Source organism: Vicugna pacos, unplaced genomic scaffold, assembly GCF_048564905.1.
Source record: "Vicugna pacos unplaced genomic scaffold, VicPac4 scaffold_20, whole genome shotgun sequence".
In the NCBI taxonomy this organism is placed as follows: domain Eukaryota; kingdom Metazoa; phylum Chordata; class Mammalia; order Artiodactyla; family Camelidae; genus Vicugna; species Vicugna pacos.
The window spans coordinates 82,044,759-82,060,325 of NW_027328741.1; the positions used below are offsets into that span (position 1 = coordinate 82,044,759).

The 15,567-nt window shown below is 44.5% G+C and overlaps 1 long non-coding RNA gene across 1 annotated transcript; it reads right to left on the bottom strand.

Moving 5' to 3' along the window:
- Positions 1 to 9,236: 9,236 nt before the first annotated feature.
- Positions 9,237 to 14,436, bottom strand: LOC140694072 (uncharacterized). Its single transcript, XR_012069824.1, has 3 exons — positions 14,167 to 14,436; positions 13,670 to 13,760; positions 9,237 to 9,504 (listed from the first exon to the last, which is right to left on the bottom strand). It is a non-coding gene; the product is annotated as an uncharacterized lncRNA (long non-coding RNA).
- Between the last annotated feature and the right edge of the window lie 1,131 nt (positions 14,437 to 15,567).

Here is a 15,567-nt window from a genome sequence, read left to right on the forward strand (position 1 = left end):
ACAGTGTGAGTTTGGGAATACTCTCTCTATATCAATCTTTTGGAAGAGTTTGAGGAGGACTGATATGTATTATTCTTTGTATGTTTGTTCCAATTCCGAAGTGAAGCTATTTGGGTCTGAAATTGTTTGCAGAGATTTTTTATTTTATTGATAATTTTTTTTGATTTCTGGTGATCGGACTGTTCAAATGGTTAATTTCTTCTTGATGCAATATAGGTGGGCTGAATATTTCCAAAAACTTCTCCATTATTTGCTGGTTATCCAGTTTGTTTCCATACATTTGCTCATGGTATTCACTTATGATATTATGCAAATTTGTTGTACATGTTTTAGTTTCTCCATTTTCATTTATTATGTTAATTGCGTTCTCTCTCTTTTTTTGTTGGTGGGTCTGTCCAGAGTTTTGTCAATTTTGTTTGCTATTTCAAAAAAGAGTTTGATTGATTTTTTCTATTTTCTAATCTGTATTTCAATTTTTCTTCCTTGATCTTTCTTATTTCCCACTTTGTGCTGACCTTTGGCTTTGTTTAATCTTCTTTTCATGATTAGTTTACATAGAACGTAAGATTATTTATTTGTAATTGCTGTTCTACATTGAAGAGGGCATTGTCACTTTCAACTTCCATCTTAAGCCAGCTTTAACTGTATTCCATAGACTTTGTGTAGTGTTTTGTCATAATTGTCAAGATATTTTTTAATTACTTCTTTTACTTCATCACCTCCCCCCCTTGGAAAAGAATCACATTTTTTAATGTACATGTTTTCATATTTTCTCACAATTTTTCGGTGATAGAATTCTAGTTTCATGGTATTATACTCAGAAAAGTTGCCTAAAATAATTTTTTTCTTCTTAAATTTGTTGAGGCTTCTTCTTTGCCTGAGTCAATCCTAGAAAATGTACCATCTGCACTGGAAAAGAATGTATATACTGTTTTGGGAAGTACTACTTCTACATTCATAACCTGGGCTGGGATGGTTTGGTTTGAGGCACAGGATGCACAACAGCTCTGTGGTTGTCTTCGTGCATCCGGGCCATAAGGATGAGAGGACAAGGAAGAGTGGTCAAAGTCCACAGCATGAGAAGTTGAAGCATTCCTCTCAGCATTATCTCCCAAAAGCAGATGCTACATTTTGGATGGCACAGAAATGGTACGTCACCAAGGACACCAAGGTCGGTCTGCGGGATCATTCCAGCAGGCACTGATGTATGACATCCATAGGTATGTTTCCACTGGTGTTTCTGTAGACAGACAAGTTCTGGGAAGAACTAGTTTCATTGGGACATTCCCATGAAACTAGAGAGCACAAGCAAACTCTCAGTTTGCTGTTTTGGTAACACTCCAAAATGAAATAGAGCTGAATGCAGAGCTGAGAACCTTTAGAAGCTTTATTTCCACAAGAGGAAGAGTCCTGTGCACTTTCAGAATTGAGAGATCAGCATAATAATTGTGCGGTTATGCTAATCGAAATAGTATGGGGGGTTAATCACAAACAAAGGAAACAACAGCAATTGGAAATATGCCAGACAACACACACAGGAACAGGACATTGCATCAATGTCTAGGAGAAATTGTCCTCACAGAAATAGCATGGAATTGCATAGAGCCAAGAGTCTAAAATTTTCACTTAACAAAACCCTAGAAGTCTGCATTAGATACCTGAAATTACCTGACCAGCAGAGATGAAGAAGTACAGTAAAAGAAACAGGAAGTACCATTTTCAGTTCCAAAGAGACTGAAGGCCCAAAAGATAAGCTTTCAAACAACTAGACTGCAAAACGCTACCAGAGCAAGTATTGAAAACGGAGGTGAGGGAAACACTGAAGAACAACAGGGTCTCAGAATCACAAAAGGCAGAACACCAGAAAAGGGGAAGAGAAAGTCTCAAGACGAGCCAAACACTATCAGAAAACTCAGTGGATGAGATAATATCAGGGCAAAAATTCAGTCCTAAGCAGACTAGATAATGCAGAGGGATGCGTGAATGACTGTGAAGACAGGGGAACAGAAATCCCTCGGTCACAAGCACACATAGAAAAGCAAGTGCAAACCAATGAACACATTGCTGTCGAATCCTGGGTAAGAAAAGGCATGAAAGACAAGGAGTCATAAGAGTCCCAGAAGGAAAAGCAAGAGATAAAGAGAAAAAAATATCTGAAAAGATATCTGAAAAAAAAATTTGACTGAAAATTGCTTAAAGCCAAGAAAGAATCATCTATTCAAATTCAGGAAGTACACAGCGTCCAAAGGTGGTGGAATACCAATAGAACTACCAGCGGCGGTATGATTCAAATCAACAGAGTTCACGAGAACCGCAGTGATTAAAATTGCACCTGGAGGAAAACAACATAGTCACCAGAGTACATCCAGAGGGGTTTCAGCTGATATATCGGCAGCAATATTGTAGGACAGGGATGAGTGACAGGACATAGACCATATCCTGAATGGCAAAATTTTGCCATCTCTGGTAGCCTATGCCACATGACCCCCATTTCTAATAATGGCAGAGATAGAGAATTCCACAGACCGGCAAATCTTAAAAGAATTCAGCAGTTCAAAACTTTTCCTAAAAGAAAGGTTGAGAATATTCCCCTGAATAGAAAAGCAGCAAGATGAAATGGAAAAGAAGCAAACCATTATTGGAAATGCAAGAAGAGCTTGAGTGGCAAAGAAGAAACAAGAAGGCAAGGAGGACATCAAAACCCGAATGATGGGAGAGGGAAGTAGGAAATCGTAGGTGAGTGGAAGCACTTTCTTATGTGAATCAGCTTATATGACTCTCTCTTTGAAGTGAACGGAGAGATGAATGGCATGACATTTTTGCTAAACAAACGAGAAGCAGGCCAACAAAGAATCAAACAGACAAACAAGTAACAAAAGGGTATGGTTGACTGACATATAACAAGGGAACCAGGATTATTCACAAGAAAATACTGAAGGTGATGTGAAGGATCATTTAGCAAGCATCAACCCAGTATCGTGGCTTGCATATATTCAACACACTTGTTTTGTAAATCATAGGGGTGCATTTCTATTCATAAATATTGATTCATAAGAGCATATTGTGACCTAAACCAAATGCCGATTTGGTATCAGATGGATTCCTAGTCCGTGATATAGACTTGCAAGTCTTCCAACAGGATGAATGAATGCCATATTCTACCCTACATAGAGAAGAAATGGCATAAGCCTATAACAAAGACAAGTAGCTCTGCAAAAGTGTACCAAGAGCAAAAGGGATAGACATTAAATGCACATTGTTGTTGGCTTCATTTCTTGGAGTTTCAGCCCCAATGAAACCAATGGATACATATACTGAGATTGCGGGGGTTTCAGCAGAAATCAACCAACGTATATGTATCCCGGATGTACGGGAATTACAGGAACATAAGATTCTTTATTGGGTCTCTGTGTACTGTGAAGTGTAAGAGAGTTAAAACACGTGTGGAACCATCAACTGAAAATGGACACACTTCCCTCCTTTGGTACTGTGCATACAAATCTGAACAAAAGGATACAGGGGAGAACAAAGTCCCATGGGACGCTAGTGGGTAGAATCACATTTGCCTTAGGAACCTCTCGTCGGGTGCAGCCCCTCCCCCAACACTGACAAGATGCAGCAGCCATTGGGGATGGCAGTTAGCGGTTGGATTCCAGGTGGAATGTTGGTGTGTACCGCGAGGCTTGTTGTGGCTGGTGGATCCTAGGTAACCGGGCAGAGTTCTGTGGGTGGATCAGTGTGATGGAGGGGCTGCCGCCCTCTGTGGAGCTTGGCTTAGGTCTTTGGTCCGGGAAGCTGTGTCAGTTCGAGATACTGCTGCTGCCCAAAGACCTGAGTTCACGGGTCAGATTCCAGAACCTGAAAGGGCAGACAGTGGAAGATATGCCTGTCATCAGCTTACTGGTGAGGCTCCGAGGTACTGTCAGACTTGCCCAGTCCTGGTGAAGTCGACTTTATGGGAGACACGAAGAGAAGCTGGCCGAAAAGCTGGCTGCACGGATTGAGGAGAGATGCGAACACACTGATGAGAGATGTGCTACAGTGGAGAATACTGGCCTGCAGACAGCTGTAGAGGATACCAGGCTCGAAAGACATTCATGAGACATATTGAACCTCGCTGATCCTGGCAGAAACCTATGGAGTGCCAACGTGGACTTGAGGAAGTTCCTCGATTCTCTGCTCGAAGAACGGGTCCAAGATCCCTGACGTCTAAAAGAGAAGAGATGGCCGAGATGATCAAAACGCTCCTGTTCTTGGAAGAGGTCGTGAGAATCCACACGTCCCAAGGGGCATTTCCAAGCCCTTCAGACCAAAATGCACCAAGCCCAGGTAAGCCTTTTCCCAGGTTGGGGCCTAGCTATCAAGCACTTGCTCTTCCCTCCCCTCTACTCAGGCATCCATTTGAAGGATCAGTACCTGAGCTGCAATGAAGCTAGTACGAGAATGGCAAGCCCCTCCTAGAACCAGAGTTCCTCCAGCTTCACACTCTGTGAACAACAGTGATCTCCTTAAAGGTCAAATAGTCTCGACTGAAATATATAGGGATTGAATACTTACCTCCAACAAAGAAACGATGGCCTTCCACTAGATTCCGCAAATGCTGGGTTTATGTCTTCTCTGGGGTGAATGGAGTGTGGTAAGTGAGGGGAATCTTTGACTGAACTTGAATATGTATTAGGCCTCCGTTTTTCAAGACAGTCTAGGTAAATATTAGAATCAGATAGTGAACTGAACTGTAAAACTCGCCAATGACATTAAAGACACAGCTATGTGGACAGTCTTTCACTTGAGTCAAGCCCCCGGGGGCACTATATCATGGGGTGCAGACTTGGTTGCGTTCAATTGCTTTACCCAACATGATCGGATGATTAAGGTTTCTCATCACTGATAGGAGAACACCTGGTTCTCAATAGCCTAGCATAGCTGCAGCAGGGTTCGCTGAGCTATAATGCCTCTAGGTGCTTTTGGATTCAAACCTAAATGTATTTATTTGGTTTGTTTTCTCTTGTATTTTCCTAGAGAGGGATGTTACCCCTTGAAATGCCAACACTGGCCAGTAGGTGTCATTGGGAGTAAAGGGCACCACATGCACTAGTGAATCCAAGGTTGGGGGTTATTTCATGTTTCCAATAGGTATTTCATGGTTCCTGTTGGTTTCGGAGGCTTCAACAAGAAAGAGTTGACATGACCCCTTTAACAGTTTGGACCGCTAGTTTGCATTCTATCTGTCTAGGTTTTCCTTAGTGCTGACAAAATGTTACCCAAATTGACAAGTCTGGCTTCTAGGTCGATTTAGTATGTTTCAAAAGCTAACTTCATTTTCGTATAACTCCCTAAACATGTAAACCGATTCTATTAAACTTGTTAAAGCCTGCAAATGAGATGTCAACACAATGTCAAAACTGGAGCCTTCGGACAATCCCTCCCACCATGGCTGTATAGAAACAAAGAGCAAAACAAAAATCACATTTCTGTGAAATGAATCTGGAAAGTGTTGATTCATCGATGCCCAGTTGGCAGAGAAGCAGTGCGACCTGCGCTCACTCGCTCCCATGTACACAGCAATGGAAATATCCACTCAACCAGCCCTTGGCACAGGACACTTGCCGAAGAGAGGTCTGTTACTTCCAAAGACAGGATGAGGCCTCAGAACACCTGGAAGCAGGAGAAGGCAAAGCAGGGAATGGAAACCAGTGCAGGGTCTGACCCCTGGTGATGGAGCAGCAAAGGTGAATCTCTCTTAAACTTGGACGCACACTCTCAAGCGGACAGGAGACATGAGATTGAAGGTGATGTGCTGAGTGTTAGAAGAGTGCACAGCAGACGCTTGGCTGGCAGAACTCAAAGAAACCAGCACAAAATATCCCCAAAGTTCATTCTGAGACCAAGATCCGAGCTGCCAAATTTGAGGTAGCAGAGGCAGCGGTCAGTGAGGAATAGGGCTATGGATGATGGCACACGATGGTTCTCAGGGATCTAGAGTGGGTTGTGGGATGTGGTGGGTCTATCAAGAGAGCAAACCCACCAGTGACACCAATGAGAAAGCAACTACACTGGCGTGCGCGGTTGAGATTATCTATATGTCCCATGGCTACACACAGTGAATCTGCAGGACCAGGGACCAATTGGGCATTTTGCCAATAGAGCACGTGTGGGGCTGAATCATAGATATCATGCATCGGGTCTGAGGGATCCAGGGGGCCTTCACTTTGAAATCAGAATGAAAAGCCTTAGGATCTGCTACATTCATAACCTGCTCTAGGATTATGGTTTGATTCGAGGCACAGGGTGCGCAACAGCTCTCTGGTTGCCTTCGTGCACCCGTGCCACAAGGACGAGAGGACAAGAAAGAGAGGTCCAAGTCCACAGCGTGAGAAGTGGAAGCATTTCCTTCAGCATTATCTCCCAAAAGCCGATGCTACATTTTGGATGGCACCGGCACGGTACGGCACCAAGGACACCAAGGTCAGTCTGCGGGATCTTTCCAGCAGGCCCTGATGTGTGACATCCATAGATCTGCTTCCACTGGTGTTTCTGTAGACAGAGAAGCTCTGGGAAGGACTGGTTTCACTGGGACATTCCCGTGGCACTACAAAGCACAAACGCACTCTCAGTTGGATGTTTTGGAAACACTCCAAAATGACACAGAGCAGAATGCAGAGCTGAGAACTATAGAAGCTTCATTTCCACAAGAGGAAGTGTCCTGTGCACTTTCAGAATTGTGAGATAAGCGTAATCAAAAGGAGTTTATGCTAATCGAAATAGTATGGGGTGTTCATCAAAACAAAGGCAACACCAGCAATTGGAGGGGTACCAGGCAACACACACAGGAACAGGACTTGGCATCAATGTCTAGGAGAAATTGTCCTCACAGTAATCCCATGGAATTACGCAGAGCCAAGAGTCTAAAGTTTTCACTTAACAAAGCCCTACAAGTCTACATTAGATACCTGATATTACCTGACCAGTGGAGATGAAGAAGTACAGTAAAAGAAGCAGGAAGTTCCATTTTCAGTTCCAAAGAGATTGAATGCCCAAAAGATAAGCTTTCAAACAACAAGACTGCAAAAGTCTATCCAGAGCAATTATTGAAAATGGAGGTGAGGGAATCCCTGAAAAACAACAGTGTCTCAGAATCACAAAAGGCAGAATACCAGAAAAGGGGAAGAGAAAGCCTTAAGACGAGCCAAATAATATCAGAAAACTCAATGGATGGGATAATATCAAGGCTAAAATTCAGTCCTAAGCAGACTACATAATGCAGAGGGACGCGTGAATGACTGTGAAGACAGGGGGACAGAAATCCCTCGTCAGAAACAGACATAGGAAAGCAAGTGCAAACCAATGAACACATTGCTGTTGAATCCTGGGGTAAGACAAGGCATGAAAGACTAGGATTCGTAAGAGTCCCAGATGGAAAAGCAAGAGAGAAAGAAACACAAAATTTCTGAAAAGTGATCTGTCGAAAAATCAGACTGAAACTTGCTGAAAGCCAAGAGAGAATCATCTATGCGAATTCAGGAAGTACACAGCATCCAAAGGAGGTGGAATCCCAATAGACCTACCAGCAGCTGAAGGAGTCAAATCAACAAAGTTCATGAGCATCCCAGTGATTTAAAATGCGCCTGGAGGAAAACAACATAGTCCCAAGAGAACCTCCAGAGGGGTTTCAGCTATCTCGGCAGCCATATTGCAGGAGAGGGAGGAGTGCCAGGACATAGACCATATCCTGAATGGCCAAATGCTGCCATCTAGGGTAGCCTAGGCCACATGACCGCCATTACTAATAACGGCAGAGCTAGAGAATTCCACAGACCGGCCAATCTTAAAAGAATTCAGCAGTTCGAAACTTATCCTAAAAGAAAGGTTGAGAATCCTCCCCTGAATTGAAAGGCAGCAAGATGAAATGGAAAGAAGAAAACCAGTATTGGATATGCAAGAAGAGCATGAGTGGCAAAAAGAAACACGAAGAAGGCAAGGAGGACATCAAAACCCTAAAGATGGGAGAGGGAAGCAGGAAGTCCAAGGTGATTGGAAGCACTATCTTAAGTGAATCAGCTTATATGACTCTCTGTTGGAAGCGAACGGAGAGATGCATGGCCTGACGTGATTGAAAACAAACGAGAAGCAGACCAACAAAGAATCAAACCAACAAACAAGCACCCAAAGGGTACGGTTGGCTGACAGATACCAAGGGAACCCATGATTAATCGAAAGAAAATACTCAAGGTGATGTCAAGGATCATTCAGCCCGCATCGGCCCAGTATCGCGGCTTGCATGTACTCAGCACACTTGTATTCGGAAATCAGAGGCGTGCATTTATTCGTAAATATTGATTCGTAAGAGCATATCGTGACCTACCCAAATGCCGATTTGGAGCCAAATGGATTCCTAGTCCTTGATATAGAATTCCAAGTTTTCCAACAGGATGAATGAATGCCATATAGTACCCTACGTCGAGAAGAAATGGCATAAGCCTATCACAAAGACAAGTGGCTCTGCAAAAGTGTACTAAGTGCAAAAGAGACAGACAGTAAAGTGCACATTGGGGTTGGTTTCATTTCTAGGAATTTCAGCCCCCATGAAACCAATGGATCCATGTCCTGAGAGTGCGGGGGTTTCAGCAGAAATCAAACGACGGATATGTATTCCGGGTGTCCGGATATTACAGGAACATAAGTTTGCTTTAGTGGGTCTCTGTGTACTGTGAAGGGTTAGAAAGTTTAAAGACGTGTGAAATAAATCAACTGAAAATGGACACACTTCCCTCCATTGGTACTGTGCATAGAGATCTGAACAAAAGGGAAGAGGGAAGAACAAAGGCCCATGGGACGCTAGTGGGTAGAATCACATTTACCTTAGGAACCTCTCGTCGGGTGCAGACCCTCCCCCAAGACTGACAAGATGCAGCAGCCATTGGGGATGGCAGTTAGCGGTTGGATTCCAGGTGGAATGTTGGTGTGTTCCGCGAGGCTTGTTGTGGCTGGTGGATCCTAGGTAACCGGACAGAGTTCTGTGGGTGGATCAGTTTGATGGAGGGGCTGCCGCCCTCTGTGGAGCTTGGCTTAGGTCTTTGGTCCGGGAAGCTGTGTCAGTTCGAGATACTGCTGCTGCCCAAAGACCTGAGTTCACGGGTCAGTTTCCAGAACCTGAAAGGGCAGACAGTGGAAGATATGCCTGTCATCAGCATACTGGTGTGGCTCCGAGGTACTTTCTGGCTTGCCCAGTCTTGGTGAAGTCGATTTTAGGGGAGACACGAAGAGAAGCTGGCCGAAAAGCTGGCTGCACGGATTGAGGAGAGATGCGAACACACTGATGAGAGATGCTGTGCTACAGTGGAGAATACTGCCCTGGAGACAGCTGTAGAGGATACCAGGCTCCAAAGGCTTTCATGAGACATATTGAAGCTCGCTGATACTGGCAGAAACATACGGAGTGCCAACGTGGACTTGAGGAAGTTCCTCAATTCTCTGCTCCAAGAACGGGTCCAAGATCCCTGACGTCTAAAAGAGAAGAGATGGCAGAGGTGATCGAAACGCTGAAGTTCTTGGGAGAGGCCTTGAGAATCCACACATCCCAAGGGGCATTTCCAAGCCATTCATACCAAAGTGCAGCAAGCCCAGGTAAGCCTTTTCCCAGGTTTGGGCCTAGCTATCAAGCACTTGCTCTTCCCTCCCCTCCACTCAGGCATCCATTTTGAAGGATCACTACCTGAGCTGCTATGAAGCCAGCAAGAGAAGAGCAAGCCCCTCCTACAATAAGAGTTCCTCCAGCTTCACACGCTGTGAACATCAGTGAACACCTAATAGGTCAAATAGTCTCGACTGCAATAGATAGGAATTGAATACTTTGCTCACACAAAGAAACGATAGCCTTCTGCTACATTCAGCAAATGCTGGGTTTATGCCTTCTCTGGGGTGAATGGAGTGTGGTAAGGGAGGGGAATCTTTGACTGAACTTGAATATGTATTAGGCCTCCATTTTTCAAGATATTATAGGTAAATATAAAAAGTCAGATAGGGAACTGAACTGTAAAAGTCGCCAATGACATTAAAGATACAGATTATGAGGACCGTCTTTCAGTTGACTCAAGCCCCCGGGAGCTCTATAGCATGGGAGTTGCAGACTTGGTTGCGTTAAATTGCTTTACCCAACATGATTGGATGATTAAGCGTTCTCATCACTGATAGAAGAACACCTGGCTCTCAGTAGACAAGCATGGCTGCAGCAGGGTTCTCATAGCTACAATGCTTCTAGGTGATTTTGCATTCAAACCTAAATGTATATATTTGGTTTGTTTTCTCTTGTATTTTCCAAGAGAGGGATGTTACCCCTTGAAATGCCATCATTGGCCAGTAGGTGTCATTGGGAGTAAAGGGCACCACATGCACAAGTGAATCCAAGGTTGGGGGTTATTTCAAGTTTCCAATAGATATTTCATGGTTCCTGTTGGTTTCGGAGGCTTCAAAAGGAAAGAGTTGACATGAACCCTTTAGCAGTTTGGACTGCTACTTTGCATTCTATCTGTCTATGTTTTCCTTACAGCTGACAAAATGTTATCGAAATTGACAATTCTGGTTTCTAGGTCCATTTAGTACGTTTCAAAACTAACCTCATTTACGTATAACTCCCAAAACATGTAAATCAATTCTATTAAACTTTTTAAAGACTGCAAATGAGATATCAACACAATGTCAAAACTGTAGTGTTCGGACAATCCCTCCCACCACGGCTGTATAGAAACAAAGAGCTAAGCAAAAATCACATTTCTGTGAAGTGTATCTGGAAAGTGTTGATTCATCGATGCCCAGTTGGCAGAGAAGCAGTGCAACCTGCGCTCACACGCTCCCATGTACAAAGCAATGGAAACATCCACTCACACAGCCCTTGGCACAGGACACTTGCCGAAGAGAGGTCTGCTACTTCCAAGGACAGGATGAGGCCTCAGAACCCCTGGAAACAGGAGAAGGCAAAGCAGGGAATGGAAACCAGTGCAGGGTCTGACCCCTGGTGATGGAGCAGCAAAGGTGAAACTCTATTTAACTTGGACGCACACTCTCAAGCGGACAGGAGACATGGGATTGAAGGTGATGCGCTGAGTGTTAGAAGAGTGCACAGAAGATGCTTGGCTGACAGAACTCCAAGAAACCAGCACAAAATATCCCCACAGTTGATTCTGAGACCAAGATCTGAGCTGCCAAATTTGAGGTAGCAGAGGCAGCGGTCAGTGAGGGATAGGGCTACGGATGATGGCACACGCTGAGTCTCAGGGATCTGGAGTGCGTTGTGGGATGTGGTGAGTCCTATCAAGAGAGCAAACCGACCCGTGACCCCAATGAGAAAGCAACCACACTGGCGCGCGCGGTTGAGATTACCGATATGTCCCATGGCCACACCCAGTGCATCTGCAGGACCAGAGACCAATTGGACATTTTGCCAATAGAGCACGTGTGGGGCTGAATCAGAGATATCGTGCATCGGGTCTCAGGGATCCAGGGGGCCTTGGGTTTGAAATCAGAATGAAAAGTCTTAGGAACTTCTTCATTCATAACCTGGGCTAGGATTATGGATTTGTTTCAGGCACAGGATGCACAACAACTCTGTGGTTGCCTCCGTGCACCCATGCCACAAGGATGAGAGGACAAGGAAGAGTGGTCCAAGTCCACCGCGTGAGAAGATGAAGTATTTCCTCCAGCATTATCTCCCAAAAGCAGATGCTACGTTTTGAATGGCACAGGCACGGTACTGCACCGAGGACACCAAGATCAGTCTGCGGGATCTTTCCAGCAGGCCCTGAAGTGTGACATCCATACATATGATTCCACAGGTGTTTCTGTAGACAGCGAAGTTCTGGGAAGAACTGGTTTCATTGGGACATTCCCGTGGCATAATAAAGCACAAGCGCACTCTCAGTTTGCTGTTTTGGAAACACTCCAAAATGACATAGAGCAGAATGCAGAGCTGAGAGCCTTTAGAAGCTTCATTTCCACCAGAGGATGTGTCCTGTGAACATTCAGATTTGTGAGATAAGCGTAATGAAAATGAGGTTATGCTAATCGAAAGAGTATGGGGTGTTCATCACAACAAAGGCAACACAAGCAATTGGAGAAATACCAGACAACACACTCAGGAAAAGGACATGGCATCAATGTCTAGCAGAAATTGTCCTCGCAGAAATCCCATGGAATTGCGTAGAGCCAAGAGTCTAAAATTTCTCTTAACAAAACCCAAGAAGTCTACATTAGATACCTGAAATTACCTGACCAGTAGAGATGAAGAAGTACAGTAAAAGAAAAAGGAAGTACCATTTTCAATTCCAATGAGGTTGAAGGCCCAAAAGATAAGCTTTCAAACAACTAGACTGCAAAACGATATACAGAGATTGTACTGAAAATGGAGGTGAGGGAAACACTGAAGAACAACAGTGTCTCAGAATCACAAAAGGCAGAATACCAGAAAAGGGGAAGAGAAAGCCTTAAGACGAGCCAAATAATATCAGAAAACTCAGTGAATGAGATAATATCAGGGCTATAATTCAGTCCTAAGCAGACTAGATAATGCGGAGGGACGCGTGAATGACTGTGAAGACAGGGGAACAGAAATGCCTCGGTCAGAAGCAGACATAGGAAAGCAAGTGCAAACCAATGAAAACATTGCTGTTGAATCCTGGGTAAGACAAGGCATGAAAGACAAGGAGTCATAAGAGTCCCAGAAGGAAAAGCAAGAGATAAAGAAACAAAAAATGTCTGAAAAGTTATCTGTAGAAAAATCAGACTGAAGCAAGCTGAAAGCTAAGAAAGAATCATCTATGCGAACTCAGCAAGTACACAGCGTCCAAAGGAGGTGGAATCCCAATAGACCTACCAGCAGCTGTAGGATTCAAATCAACAAAGTTCATGAGCAACTCAGTGATTTAAAACGCGCCTGGAAAAAATCACCATAGTCACAAGAGAACCTCCAGAGGGGTTTCAGCTGATATCTCGGGCAGCAATATTGCAGGACAGGGAGGAGTGCCAGGACATAGACCATAACCTGAATGGCAAAATGCTGCCATCTCGGGTAGCCTAGGCCACATGACCGCCATTTCTAATAACGGCAGAGCAAGAGATTTCCACAGACCGGCAAATCTTCAAAGAATTCAGCAGTTCGAAACTTATCCTGCAAGAAAGGATGAGAATTCTCCCCTGAATAGAAATGCAGCAAGATGAAATGGAAAGAAGAAAACCAGTATTGGAAATGCAAGAAGAGCATGAGTGGCAAAGAAGAAACTAGAAGAAGGCAAGGAGGACATCCAAACCCTAAAGATGGGAGAGGGAAGCAGGAAATCCTAGGTGATTGGAAGCACTCTCTTAAGTGAATCAGCTTATGTGACTCTCTGTTGGAAGCGAACGGAGAGATGCATGGCCTGACGTGTTTGCCAAACAAACGAGAAGCAGACCAACAAAGAATCAAACAAACAAAAAAGCACCAAAAGGGTACGTTTGGCTGACATATAACAAGGGAACCATGATTATTCAAAAGAAAATACCCAAGGTGATGTCAAGGATGTTTCAGCACACATTGAGCCAGTTTCGCGGCTTCAATGTACTCAGCACACTTGTATTCGGAAATCAGAGGCGTGCATTTATATTCGTAAATATTGATTGATATGAGCAAATCGTGACCTACCCCAAATGCCGATTTGGAGCCAAATGGATTCCTAGTCCGTGATATAGACTTGCAAGTCTTCCAACAGGATGAATGAATGCCATATTCTACCCTACGTCGAGAAGAAATGGCATAAGCCTATCACAAAGACAAGTAGCTCTGCAAAAGTGTACTAAGAGCAAAAGAGACAGACAGTAAAGTGCACATTGGGGTTGGATTCATTCCTAGGAATTTCAGCCCCCATGAAACCAATGGATCCATGTCCTGAGAGTGCGGGGTCTTCAGCAGAAATCGACCGACGGATATGTATTCCGGGTGTCCGGATATTACAGGAACATAAGTTTCCTTTAGTGGGTCTCTGTGTACTGTGAACGGTTAGAAAGTTTAAAGACGTGTGAAATAAATCAACTGAAAATGGACACACTTCCCTCCTTTGGTACTGTGCATACAGATCTGAAGAGAAGGAGAGAGGGAAGAACAAAGGCCCATGGGACGCTAGTGGGTAGAATCACATTTACCTTAGGAACCGCTCGTCGGATGCAGCCCCTCCCCCAACACTGACAAGATGCAGCAGCCATTGGGGATGGCAGTTAGCGGTTGGATTCCAGGTGGAATGTTGGTGTGTACCGCGAGGCTTGTTGTGGCTGGTGGATCCTAGGTAACCGGGCAGAGTTCTGTGGGTGGATCAGTGTGATGGAGGGGCTGCCGCCCTCTGTGGAGCTTGGCTTAGCTCTTTGTTCCGGGAAGCTGTGTCAGTTCGAGATACTGCTGCTGCCCAAAGACCTGAGTTCACGGGTCAGTTTCCAGAACCTGAAAGGGCAGACAGTGGAAGATCTGCCTGTCATCAGCTTACTGGTGAGGCTCCGAGGTCCTTTCAGGCTTGCCCAGTCCTGTTGAAGTCGACTTTATGGGAGACACGAAGAGAAGCTGGCCGAAAAGCTGGCTGCACGGATTGAGGAGAGATGCGAACACACTGATGAGAGATGTTGTGCTACAGTGGAGAATACTGGCCTGGAGACAGCTGTAGAGGATACCAGGCTCCAAAGGCTTTCATGAGACATATTGAAGCTCGCTGATACTGGCAGAAACATACGGAGTGCCAACGTGGACTTGAGGAAGTTCCTCAAATCTCTGCTCCAAGAACGGGTCCAAGATCCCTGACGTCTAAAAGAGAAGAGATGGCAGAGGTGATCGAAACGCTGAAGTTCTTGGAAGAGGCCTTGAGAATCCACACATCCCAAGGGGCATTTCCAAGCCATTCATACCAAAGTGCAGCAAGCCCAGGTAAGCCTTTTCCCAGGTTTGGGCCTAGCTATCAAGCACTTGCTCTTCCCTCCCCTCCACTCAGGCATCCATTTTGAAGGATCACTACCTGAGCTGCTATGAAGCCAGCACGAGAAGAGCAAGCCCTTCCTACAATAAGAGTTCCTCCAGCTTCACACTCTGTGAACATCAGTGAACACCTTAAAGGTCAAATAGTCTCGACTGCAATAGATAGGAATTGAATACTTTGCTCACACAAAGAAACGATAGCCTTCTGCTAGATTCAGCAAATGCTGGGTTTATGCCTTCTCTGGGGTGAATGGATTGTGGTAAGTGAGGGGAATCTATGACTGAACTTGAATATGTATTAGGCCTCCAATTTTCAAGACATTATAGGTAAATATTAAAATTCAGATAGGGAACTGAAGTGTAAAAGTCGCAAATGACATTAAAGATACAGATTATGAGGAACGTCTTTCAGTTGAGTCAAGCCCCCGGGAGCTATATAGCATGGGGGTTGCAGACTTGGTTGCGTTAAATTGCTTTACCCAACATGATCAGATGATTAAGCGTTCTCATCACTGATAGAAGAACACCTGGCTCTCAGTAGACTAGCATGGCTGCAGCAGGGTTCTCATAGCTACAATGCTTCTAGG